The sequence below is a fragment of the Equus caballus genome, chromosome 21 (genome assembly GCF_041296265.1).
Source record: "Equus caballus isolate H_3958 breed thoroughbred chromosome 21, TB-T2T, whole genome shotgun sequence".
NCBI classification, from domain to species: domain Eukaryota; kingdom Metazoa; phylum Chordata; class Mammalia; order Perissodactyla; family Equidae; genus Equus; species Equus caballus.
Window position 1 is genome coordinate 9,262,959 of NC_091704.1, and position 13,713 is coordinate 9,276,671.

General features: G+C 34.1%; 1 non-coding gene and 2 pseudogenes across 1 annotated transcript; 2 read left to right on the forward strand and 1 right to left on the reverse strand.

The window, feature by feature from the left end:
• Positions 1 to 410: 410 nt before the first annotated feature.
• LOC138919920 (olfactory receptor 4C16-like) lies at positions 411 to 1,339 on the forward strand (annotated as a pseudogene).
• Positions 1,340 to 3,526: 2,187 nt separating this feature from the next.
• LOC138919979 (small nucleolar RNA SNORA18) lies at positions 3,527 to 3,656 on the forward strand. Its single transcript, XR_011430560.1, has one exon. It is a non-coding gene; the product is annotated as a small nucleolar RNA SNORA18 (small nucleolar RNA).
• Positions 3,657 to 7,311: 3,655 nt separating this feature from the next.
• LOC138919960 (olfactory receptor 4C16-like) lies at positions 7,312 to 11,212 on the reverse strand (annotated as a pseudogene).
• Between the last annotated feature and the right edge of the window lie 2,501 nt (positions 11,213 to 13,713).

A 13,713-nucleotide genomic window follows, 5' to 3' on the forward strand; every position in this document is an offset into this window, starting at 1 on the left:
AATTATGTGTAACAAATATACAATGATAAATATATGTGTAAAGAAGATATTATTTATGCATAGGGGGTGGGGTATAATTTTCCGTTTATATTATGAACTTCCAAAAGTAGTCAGATATATCCAAAATCCCAAGTGATACACCATCCAAGCATGGATGCCAATTTATTAAATATGGAAAAATAATGAAATTAATAATAAAATGGAGCCACATTACAAACTGTGGAACAAAGTGTTGAGGTGAGTTACTAAGAAGCAACAGCTAAAATGCCCATGATAAGGAACATTTATTTTTGTTAAAATATTCCATAACATCGTATATCATACTATGTGTTACACATACCACCATGAATTAATTCCCTTATTTTTTGCAGGTGAACCATTTCACACTCCTTCTTCTCATTCAAGAAATCATGCAGCTGAATAATAATGTGACTGAGTTCATTCTGCTTGGGTTAACCCAGGAACCTGTTAGGAAGAAAATAGTGTTTGTCACTTTCTTACTTATCTATTTGGGGACTTTGCTGGGTAACTTTCTGATTATTGCTACCATCAAGACCAGTCGGGCACTTGGAAGTCCAATGTACTTCTTCCTTTTCCACTTAGCTTTATCTGATACCTTCCTCTCTATATCCATAGGCCCTAGAATGATTGTGGATGCCCTTTTGAAGAAGACCACTATCTCTTTCAATGAGTGCATGATCCAAGTCTTTTCATCACATTTCTTTGGCTGCCTGGAGATCTTCATCCTAATTATCATGGCTGTTGACCGCTATGTGGCCATCTGTAAGCCCCTACACTACACGATCATCATGAGCCATCAAGTCTGTGGTGCATTGGGGGTTGTGGCTTGGGTGGGGTCCTGTGTACATTCTTCAGCTCAGATTTTTCTGGCCTTGAATTTCCCCTTCTGTGGTCCCAATGTGATTGATCACTATTTCTGTGACTTGCAGCCTTTGTTGAAATTTGCCTGTGCAGACACCTATGTGGTCAATCTACTCTTGGTGTCCAACAGTGGGGCCATTTGTACAGTGAGTTTTGTCATGGTGATGTTCTCCTATGTTATCATCTTGCGTTCTCTGATAAACCACAGTGCTGAAGGGAGGAAAAAAGCCCTCTCGACCTGCATTTCTCATATCATCGTGGTCATCTTGTTCTTCGGTCCTTGTATATTTATATACACACAGCCTGCAACACCTTCTCCATGGACAAGATGATAGCTGTGTTTTATACAATTGGAACACCTTTGTTCAATCCTCTGATTTATACACTGAGAAATGCAGAAGTGAAAAATGCCATGAGGAAAGTATGGAACATGAAGTTGATCTCAGGTGACAAATGATGAATAGAAGTTTCAAATTTTCTTTATAATTAGGATTGATCAAAAAAGTCCATAGAGAACATCATCCTCTTATTGTAGAGTTAACATAATCCTAAAGTGGGACATAAGAATTAGTTTCTCCAAGAAGATAGGCAATATGAACTCATATACTGATTAGCATTGAGTCAGTTTTACATAGAAATAGAGGCAGCCCCAGCTAGAAACAGTCATGTAAGACACATGCTTTACTCTGCCTCTCTTGCCTGCCTAATATCACTGTGTTTTGATCTAGTATTTTCTCTGCCTTTCCTCATATTGAGTCTTTGTGTTCTCTATTTATACTTACACTTCTACATGCTTATATCCACAGCCTGGCAAGGTTTCCTCCAAACTGTTCATTTATTAAGTACTGTGGGATCATAGTGTCTGATCATGGACCTTCAACTTTGTTGCACTTCCTGACTCAAAGAAAGCACCAGATTTAAATAATTATAGAAGCTTCATGTTGCAAAGGACAAGACATGTAATGTAGATAATCTCTCTTCTATGTGCTGTGGTTATACTTTGAATTATTATCATATGTTACTTAGGTCCTTCTAGAAGAATGACAGAACACTGTGAGAGCATTCACCCTTCTGAAGGAGTCTTTTTTATCTTAGGAAGGTTCTCATTATTTAGGTTATACTCAATATTATTCTGTTTGTAAAAATTACTTTTTGCTCCTAAAATGATCCATTCTAATTTTGGGAAAGTTTTAAGTTTTCTCTTGAATCATGCCAATTATAATAATTTGTTCATAAGATTAGGCTCTTATGATTATGGAATAGATGGCCCAATTTAATATGGATATATTTATATGGCCTAGAAGAGTATATGCAGTTGATAATAGGGAACATGAAAATAAGAATTGATTAAAGAAAGAATATTGTAACCCAGAGGAGGATTTTTAGGCTTTGGAGCAGAAGAGTTACATCACTGATATGAATAATTTTAGTTAGATTTAATATAATCCAGAAAAGAGAGTAATCTGAATGAGACTGAGATATTTGAATGAAAATTATGTTTACGCAATGGAGATGGATATCACCATTTGTCACCCTTCATCAACACCACAGACATTGTATGAACCCTAAGAATCTTCTGATTTCAATTTCTCTTCTTATTTGTATTTTTATCCATAGAGAAAATTCAATGAGTATTTTTGTTTATTTGGAACTTCTACCTTTATTTATAAATTACTTAATTATACTAAGATTACTAGTTTTATATTAATTTTATTGTACCAGGAACTTTAGAATTTCTTTAGCTTGAGAAAATGATCTATTTCTCCATGTGGGAATGTAAAACTGTGAATTCCACAATAAACTCTAGTGACATATATACATCACTTTTTTCATATTCTATGAATTTCAAGGCTCCTTCATCTCAAGGATTTATTATTGATCACAGCTGCTGGAGTTTGGTTCTGCTCTTGTAAGCTTTGCAAAATAGTCAATTCCACTTGGCATAGTTTTAGCTGACGTCTTCTTCTATTTCAAGACAAAGTAATTATGAAAAGGGGTGTGTATTGGATCCAATTTAGGTGCCTCTGCAGATACACTCTATCTAATATGTCTGATGGACCTACTTTTAACACAGAGCTTCCATGCCCACTGTTGATGCATCTCCTGCCCACAGAGATTATGGTCTAATTTTTGTCCAGGATTTTATAATAAAGATGATAGAACGGTAAAGATGACTGAATATGCAACCTCACTAGGAATTTTTTGTTGAAGTCAGTATTCTGATAAGAAAAGAGTGGGACTCTGAGATCTAGACAGACATAATTGTGCAGGGAAGGGTGAAAACCATGAACTCACAAATTATCTTGCACCCTCCTGATTATCATAAGTAGCTTCCTCTCCATTGAAAGAGAGGAAAGAACAGTCTTCCTTAACCTAGACACCATGCCATTACCTTATTTGAACAAGTTGTCATGCAATGGTATTTGCTTTCCTCGTGGGCTTCCTCCTATACCCCTTATTGCTTCCTACCAACTAACCAGGGGGAAGCTGCAAGAAAGTCTAAGCAAGAATGTGCATTCTTGCTCTAGGAGAAAATGAAATGCATGAGAAAATCGCAGAACTTTGCTGCTAAGTACAAGTGTGAACCATGGGAGCACTTTATTATGGGAGATGTTAACACAGAATGGTAAAATATAAATCTTGAATTGAGCTCTATCCAATGGGGCTTTTTATGTAGACTCACATTATTGGAAATGCCTTGTCAAGTAACTATGTTGTTTGCTTTACTCACAGAACTATTTGTTAGATCTGTGGGAAAGAACTACAATACAGAGTTCCTAAAAGTATAAAAGACCCAATGGTTGACTTTTTTTAATCTTAGGTATTGACAGTATCTTAAATATCTGTACAATTCTTTGGTGTGGAAGCTTAGGAGTGAATATGATTTGAACTTAATTCATATTCAGAAGACCCTAAAGTAAATTTCTTGAAGAAATTAATTCCCAAAGTTTCTAGGTGGGAAATTTTTGAAGTGTGTCATCAGTATATCCATATTCAAGTGGAGATAAAACAAACTCAACTAAAAAATTGTGGGCTGACTAACAATGACAACTGTGGATTAAACATAGGTTATGTTTATTTGTTTATTTATTTTTATCTTTTTTACCATTCTTTGAAATATTTCTTACTAGTATTCTTAAAGACTTCTCTACATTCATTACAGAATGGTAAAACTTCCATTCACCAATATAACACTGTTCTCAATGCATTTTTTAAATTCTTTCTTTTCTAAAGGAATCATATTATAATATATAAATGTACCAACTTAACGTATGCACCTTAAATTTACACCACGTTATATATCAGATATATTTCATCTAAAAAAAAGCACAGGTTCTTTGTAAAAGGGCTGTTGTGTAGATTAATCTTGACTCAAATTTTGGTGGAACTAAAGTAAGCTTGATGGGCAGAGGAAGGAATCATATGTAAAATTCCCTAAATAAAAATTTGTTGACTTTAATCAGCCATACGAAATGATGAAATTCAGCCATTTTGTGACAACATGGATGGATCTTGAGGGTATTATGCTGAGTGAAGTAAGTCCGAGGGTGAAAGTCAAATTCCACATGATCCCACTCATAAGTATAAGGTAAAAACAACGACAAGCAAACACATAGCATTGGAGATTGGATTGGTGGTTACCATGGGGGAAGGAGGGAGGGCAAAAGGGGTAATTAGGTTCACATGTGAGGGGATGGAATATAATTGGTTTTCGGGTGGTGAACATGATGTAATCTACACAGAATTTTTAAATATATTATGATGTACATCCACAAAGAAATAAATAAATACGGAAAAATTTAGGTGTTAATCACTATAAACTTCCCTCTTACCAATACTTTTGGGACATCCCATAATTCTTGGTATGTTATGTTTTCATTTTAATTTGTCTTAGACATTTTCCAGTTTCCCTTTGATTTCCTCTTTTGCTCAATGGTTATTCAAGAGTGTTTTATTTTAATTTCAATGAATTTGTGAATTTTTCTCTTTTCTCTTGTTATTGATTTCTTGTTTCACTCCACTGTGCTCAGAAAAGATATTTGGAATGATTTCAATCTTCTTAAGTTTGTTAAGACTTATTTCGTGCCCTAACATATGGTCTATCATGAAGAAAATTCTGTGTGCTCTTTAAAAGAATATGTGTATTGCTGCTGTTGGTGGAATGTTCTGGATGTGTCTGTTAGGTTCATCTCACCAATAGTGTTGTTCTAGTTTGTTGTTTCCTTATTGATTTTCTGTTTAAATGTTCTGTCCATTTTTGTAAGTGGGATACCAATATCTTCTATTGTTGTTGTATTCCTGTTTATTTATCCCTTTAGTTCCATCAATATTCACTTTGTGTATTTTGATGCTATGATTTCGGATGCATATATATTTATATTTGTCATAAGTTCCTATGGAAATGACTCTTTGTCATTTGTAATGACTTTGTCTCTTTTGCCTATTTTATATTTGATAATAGTTTAGTCATCCTGCCCTCTACTGGTTAGCAATTACATGGAATATCTTACTCCATCATTTCATTTTCAGTCTATGAGTGTTCTTAAATTTAAAATAGGTCTCCTGTAGATAGCATATAGTTAGATTTTTTAAAAAAAAATTTTAACAGTGTGGAGCTTCCTCAAAACATTAAAAGTAGAACTACCATATGATCCAGCAATTCCACTTCTTGATATTTATCCAAAAAAAGCAAAAACGCTAATTCAAAATGATATATGCACCTACATGTTCATTGCAGCATTATTTACAATAGCCAAGATATGGAAACAACATAAGCGGTTGAAGGGATAAAGAAGATGTGGCATATATATACACATATATGCAAATATATGCAAATTATCCACGACCAATGACATCATTTAAGTTAATGCTTGCATTTATATAATAATATCACAATTAAGGGTTGTTTTCACACAGAAAACACATCTTATATATATTCATTAATGGTATTTACATAGCATAGAAGAGTAAACTGTAAAAAACTTGGGGATATAACTATGTGGCTTAATAATATATACTTCTATTACATAATAAATTAGTATAAATAATTCAAATAAAATATTTTAAATCATGGTGATATGTCAAATTTTCCCTTGTGAATATAACTTTTTAAAATAGACTTTATTTTTTAGTGCAGTTTTAGGCTTACAGAAAAGTTTCAAAAAAGTACAGCGAGTTCCCACATATCTTCTCTGTCGCCCTCAGCTTCCCCATTTACTGACATATTGCATCAGTTTGCTACATTTGTTACATTGGTAAACCAATATTGTCACACTTGTACTAAAGTTCATAGTTTACGTTAGGGCTTACACTTTGTATTGTACAGTTTTATGGGGTTTGGGTTATTCATTATGTCATGTTTCCATCATTCCAGTATCATAAATATTTGTTCTCCTTCACTAAAAATGACTTGTCCTCCATCTATTCATCTCTTCTCCTCTCTCATTGAATCCCTAGCAATGACTGGTTTTTTACAGTTCCCACATTTTGCCTTTTTCAGAAAGGAAATTTATAATTCACAACTGTCATGTAAATATTGCCATTTTGAAACATAAATATCCTTCTTAAGGTTATCTCATTCATTATTTTATTCTATTAATATTTTAAAATTCAGTAACATCAATTGATTACTCTCTCTACTTGTAGACCACATTAATATATCACACTTAATTTGGGCCAGCTATGCTACAATTAATTCGCATGATTCAAAAGAAAACTTAATACCACCACCTGCCCCAAAGAAAGAAGCAAGTTGAGAGTATAAAGTAGATTTTACCAAAAGAATGCTATTCTGAGTACAAAAACCAACAGTCACAGCCTTCCTAAGATCCAAGACCTACCTCAGGAAGGTGCATTTTCTCAGTTTGAGAAAGATCTAAGTAAACACAAGCTTAGAATTTTCAGTAAATGCTCAAGAATTGGAAAGAGGATTACTAGATTTTATCTTGTTCCTTACTATATGGACTTTTTACAGTTACTTGAATCTGATACTTTCTGCTGAATCAGGAAGAACAATTAAGTTGAAGGTCGATGATCAAATGTGTTGAGACAGAAGTGTCTAATAAATGAAACCCTTTGGAAGAGGTAAAAGTAGCTAGGCTGTAGAGATAAGCATGGGGAGGAGGGTAATCTAGAAGCAGGAAGCATCAGTAGTCAACATGATGAAGAACAGGAAAAACACTAGATAAAAACCATAGGTGACACTGGGAAGGCAGAAGTCAGAGAAACAGCAGTGAACCTCTAAGGCAATGGGCCTTCCATACCAGACTATACGTGGTGCTGTCACATCCCCTTCATATATTTTACTCGATACTAATCAGCTTATGTGTTCACATTCTTTATTTTCCTGAAGGAAGTAACTCTCATGCCCCAAGTTAGGATTGTAATAACTCCACAATAAGAATATCATATTCTCTATGAACTGCTAGGTCAATCCAAACTATTAAGAGAAATTAAAACTACCATTCTTCTTTTGGCATCTGAGACCAACTTCTTGTTCCACAACTTTCTCATTGCATTTTTCACTTTTTCATTTCTCAGTGTACAAATTAGAAGGTTGAACAAAGCTTTTCCAATTGACAGGTGTCATCTTGTCCATGCAGAAGGTGTTTGCAGGGTATGTTTATATAAATATATAAGGACCAAAGAACACGATGACCACTGTGATGTGGGAGATACAGGTGGAGAAGGCTTTTCTTATTCTTTCAGCACTGTGGTTTCTCAGAGAATGCAAAATGATAACATAGGAGAACATCACCATGACAAAACTCACTATACAGATGGCTTCACCATTGGACACTAAGAGTAGATTTACCACGTAGGTGTCTGTACAGGTAGGTTTCATAGTGATCAATCACATTGGGACCACAAAAAGGTAAACTCAAAGTCATAAAAATCTGAGCTGAAGAATGTATACAGGACTCCCCCCAGGCCACAGCCACTAGTAAACCACAGACTTGATAACTCGTCTTAGTTGTGTAGCACAGGGACTTACAGTTGGCTACAGAGTGGTAAAAAGCCATGAGGATTAGGATAAATATCTCTAGGCTACCAAAGTAATGCCTTAAAAAGACATGGATCATGCACTCACTGAAAGAGATAGTGGTCTTCTTCAAAAGGTCAGCCACAATCATTCTAGAGGATATGGACATAGAGCAGCAGGTGCCAGATAAGGAGAAGTGGAAAAGGAAGAAGTACACTGGACTTCCATGTGCCTAGCTGGTCTAATAATCAAGTTATCTAACAATGTACCCAAATAGAAAATCAAAAAAGTGACAAACTATTTTTTTTCCTTACAGGATCCTTAATTTACCCAAGCAGAATGAACTCAATAACATTATTGTTCAGCTGAATGATTTCATGAATGAGAAGAAGGGATGAATGTGAACTAAATTGTGTGAAAAAAAAAAGGAATTAACATAAGTTTTGCCATGAGATATTATGGGATAGTTAAAGCAAGTTAATTCTTGGTACTATGGGAAATCATGGAATATTTTAAGCAAAATTAAATACTCTTCATGAAGTACATTCTGACAGATTTCTCAACATCTCTTCCATACCTTGTTCCTAAATTTTTAATGACCAGTTCAGTGGGCACATTGAGTCTCAAATAAACTTGTGGATGTGATACTTTTCCTACAGTACTCTTCAAATGCAACCCTTTTTTAGCTTTGACATTATGCTGACTAATTTTGCCAATTTAATACACACAAAATTAAGAGCTAACCCTCATTTTATTATTTTCTTCAGTTTTCCCTCTTTCTTTTAACTGCTGCCAATCCTCCTCTTTTTGCTGAGGAACACTGGCCTTAAGCTAACATTCTTGCCCATATTCCTCTATTTTCCATGTGGGATGCCTACCACAGCATGGCTTGCCAAGTGGTGCCATGTCTGTACCCAGGATCCAAACCGGCAAATGCCAGGCCACCAAAGCGGAATGTGTGCACTTAACCGCTGTGCCACTGGGGCCGGACCCTTCAGTTTTCTATTTCAGTCAGTCTTGGAGCCCATGTTTTGCATGGTGCATCACTTGGCATTTAGGATATACATGACTGCCCTTGTAGGTTCAAGAATAATAATAAACAATGCACATACCACTCCCAACAAGATAAAGAATGTGTTCTTTATATAGTCCTTTATACAACATTGTTACAAACATTTATACAAATAATATATTTTCTAGAAACACATAATGTTCTCCACTTGTCTGCACATTATATCCCAGATATTCCACTTGAATGGAGAAACAGGTAACACTTATAGTCTTTGAATAATCTACTGCAAACTTTAAGCACTATTATGATATTAGTTCTTGGCAAATACTAATAGACAGAAATGAACGCTCTTTAATTGTTAATATATCAAATATCCCCATTTTTATCTGTCTTTCATCAGTTTCTGAAAAGCGCCCCTTAGAGCTCCTGAAGTGACACTCCTAAATTAAAGAAGGGATATTACTTAATAGTTTGTTGTCACAATTCAAGTTTTTAGCTTAAGCATCATAAACCTAGAGTGGTTGTGTGTTTGGGCATAACCAAGCAAATGGTTTAGGACCAAATCTTGACTGTAACCACCCAAACCCCACCTTCATGAAACAATGAAATGGAGTAGAGAAGAAGAAATGGCAGGGAGATGTGGCTTTAGAAAGAGGGATATTAGATCGTCAGTAACTGATTTATTTATTTTTTTATTTCTGTCTTAGCAAAGTCAACGATTCTTAAATGTGGACATGTCACTTCTTTCAATGAAGATTTCTTTTTTTTTTCAAATATGAAAACAAATATTATCATTGCCGTTATTTCCAAGACCAAAGTCTTTCTCCAGATATTCCCTGCCAAGTTGATATTGGACAAGACACTGTATGAAAGTAAAAATATAAACTGAAATAAAGTACATTTAAATATAATCTGGAAGACTTACTTATCCTATTGTCTCTCTCCCCAATCTCACCCAAAACTTCAATATATTGCCTTGTAAGTTGTGAGTTGACCAATGCTCAACCTGTGATAGACTAACACAATCATAGTTATATATTTTTCCCTCTTTTAGTATATTTTCTTCTCAATAAACCTGAAATTTCTCTCATCTTCCTCCAAATCAAAAACAACTTTTGGGAATAGGCCTGATGAGGTTATTCACTTTGGAGTGTCAACAATAAAAAAAAAATAAAAGTCCTCTTGGACTTTGTGATCCAGGACAAACATCTGAAACTATAAGAGAAATGAGTCTTGGCATCATAACCATTACAATGAGTTTATCATTTCCTTTGTTCACTGAGTGATGTGTCCTATAATATTAGCATTTGAAACTGTGGTAGGCATTGGAAGCAAGATGATGTGAAATTCTCTCATGCTCTATTCAGTCAGTGATTTTGGCCACACACTAGAGAGTGTAGTTTTTGGTATGGATGTTATCAATTCTATTAACCTGTCTGTTTCCAGGATAAATTTAATTCTTTCTTACATTTGGACATATATACTTAAAATGACATATAATATTTTATAATATTTTATTCATTTATAATTTATATTTATATAATACATACAATAATTATAAATTATTTTAGTTATAAGTTATTTTATTTATTTATAATATAGTTATAAATAATAATTATATTTAATTTGTTTAACAATAATTGTGGGTCTTTATCAAATATTTAATCAATAGTTTCTTGATGACATTAAAAGTCTAGACCCAAATCTGCAACCACAGTGCTCAATTCCATCATTTCATGTTCTAAACAATTTAGACTACTTTAGTCATATATTTATTAATTTCTCTGAGAAATATTCTCTGTGGCCTCAAGCATACTTCAGGGAATCTCCTCCTGTGTTAAACAAAGGAATTTTAATCTATTTAGTAACCTATAATAACCTCTGATCTAGAAAAAGGACAATATAGTTCTCAAATCAACAAATATTTATTGGATTCTGTGTATAAACAGGGTATGTTCACCATGCAATGGGGCTATACTAAGATTAGTAAATATAACAGGTGTGATCTCTGTAATAGAAGTAATGTACTAGCCAAGGATTTAAAATAACTAGTAGCAGCAACTCACATATAATATAAAGGAAAATTGACAAAGATGTTATCTCAGGACAAATCCTCCTCAGGAAAAAACATAAATAAAAATAAAATACACAAATAGTTGTACAGTATGCAAACTCCTCTTGCCCTCTCCTTTCTCGCTGTAATATCTTTCTATTTCTAGCTGCTTCAACCTTCTGTGAACTTTAGGATCAAAATGCTGAGAAACATCCTTTACATGGCTTTCAGTGATTGCCTGTGAAAAGGAAAATTCATTCTCCTGTTCTCTAAACGCTTGCATTATAGCTTTTCTTATAATAATAGATACTATTGTCTCAACACAAAAAAAGAATGTGCTTATTTTAGTTTCCTTCCTGGAGTTAGAATATTGAAAACCATGTATTCTCAGGATTTTATTCTGCATTGTTCCAACTCAATGCCTTGTACTTTGGGGTTGCTCAGTAAGATCTTTTAAATTGAATATTTTCTACTACTCCTTAAAAGTGCTCATATTTACCTCATTTTTTTTGCACCATACTGATTACAAAACACATTCACAACATAAATTTGCTGTGGCTTTCTGTCTGCTGTGTAGGTTAGAGAGACAAATGTGCTTGTACTTTATAAAACCAGGAAAAGGAAAAAAAACCTGAGATCAATTTTAAATAACTTTTGAAAATTGTACAACTGGAGTAGAGGATGTCATACTCTGAACAGTACCACATGGCATGTAAGACATTGAAACTCTGATACCCATAAAATGATCATCTTAAAGCATTTTGTTAATGAATCATAAATGTTTGGGGTGCAAGAAGATCCATTTTTCATATATTCCTAATATTTATTCTTGTTTTTATGTGTGATGTATGTATAATCACGTCAAATTTTTTTTCAAAGGTGTTTTGACACCTTTCATCAGGTTCTCAAGGGAATCTGATACAACAGGTTACAAAGATCCAAAGACAAAATGGCATCAGTAACCTAGCATATCTTCCAATAATTGCTGTAGTCACCTCAACTCTTCAAACAAAATAAGGCGACTTTGAAGTGGCTAAATTTGTCAAAACAAGGATAAGAGAACGTGTTGGTTTAGGAATGGGTGCTTGACAAAGAAGTATTTAAAAAGAGCAGGTGGGAAAAGGTGGAGAATTGATGATGGTGAAATACAAGTTATTAGGTGGCTCCTTCTGTGTTTCTGTTTTACTGCAGATGCTACAGTGGGAAGCACTTAGGCACTGTCTCTTCAACCATCCACTCCTCCCTAGTTGAGCTACACTAGCCTCCTATCTTTGGGAGAATCCCTATACTTAATTTCTACACAGAATTTACCATATTCTGTGAGAATGTTAGCAAGTTGCCCTGAGATTCTTTACCCCTTAAATCCCCAAATAAAAGAGTAATGTAATTTATTCTTCTGAGCTCCTCACTCTGGATATTGACTCACATAATTTGTGCTTATCTGTTCAGGAGATGGCCTGGAAACAGCTTTAACTGAGAACCAAAAATTCATCATGAATCTCAATACCCACTACTTATGTTTCCTATATCTGTTTGGCCCAAATTACATGAAATTAATATTTATTTGTTCCTCTTTTCAAATCTTCTAAAGAGAGCAGGAGTCTTGTGGAGAGGGAAGTGGATAATATCACATGTGGAAGAACATTGGACAGGGACAAATATTGATGAAAAGGGAAGATTTTTATCCAAAATATTGTCAGTAACTCCCCTCTCACATATTGGCAAGTTATCTTTCAGTTTTTAGCCTCCTCATTGACATAATTTCTGAGCTTTCTCTGAGAACTAGTCAGCTTTTAAATTAAATCTCAGAAATGTGTAAATCGTAAATTACATTCTAATGGTATCATATTGGAAACATACAGGGAGTAATAATCTTATATCCTGATACAGAAACTCTATTAAAAGTTGTCTTTGGAGATGGAAAATTCGGCATTCTCCAGAAGTTACCTGTAGGTCACTAGCTCCATTAACCTTTCCTAGAATTCCTAACCAGGTACATCATTTCTAACATTCTAGAATCCAAAGCTCTTAGTGAGGATTCATCTCATCACACTACCTTACATCAAAATCATGTGTTAAATTTTCTGCATTGTGCCATCTCTAGAAACTGTAATAAACCTTAACTCAGGAAATACATTCCTCTATCCCTACAGTGCTTTTTACGCGATACCTTTTCACAGATGTTGCGCTCATACAAGATTTATTGAGTTCAATTGATCATTCTTCCTCAACAATTATATTTATTCTATTCATTTCTTATATTAACAGCAAATCTCAAAAAAACTAAGTTCTTTTTTTCTGTTCCTTTCTCACTGTATGTGGAAACAGTATAGACAAAATAAATATAAAAACATATTAGAAAATTATTTTAGATTATTTTATAATGATGCATCTGTGTGTAAAAAGATGGAAATATCTGTAAATTATCTGTTAGAAGACTCTCTGAATTAGTGTCAAGTCTGACCATTCTTTTTTGATAGTGACATTCTCATAGAACACTTAAAAAATTTTGTCTGAATTCCAGGGGGAATATTTTACAAAATAATGATGTAAGTTGTTAGCCTCCTGGAAAGTATTATTCTCTAAAGTTTTCCTTACTTTGTTAGTCATAAACATCCACCATGTAATAAACTTAACTTTTGATTTGTCTGTTCAGCCTACAAGAATAGCAAATTAATCTGCCTCATGCTTGTTAACCACATACAAAGATTCAGAATAGTTAGATGCTTCAAACTGACCAAAACTACCGGGGAAAAAGAAGAATAAAACAAATAACTGGTGGAG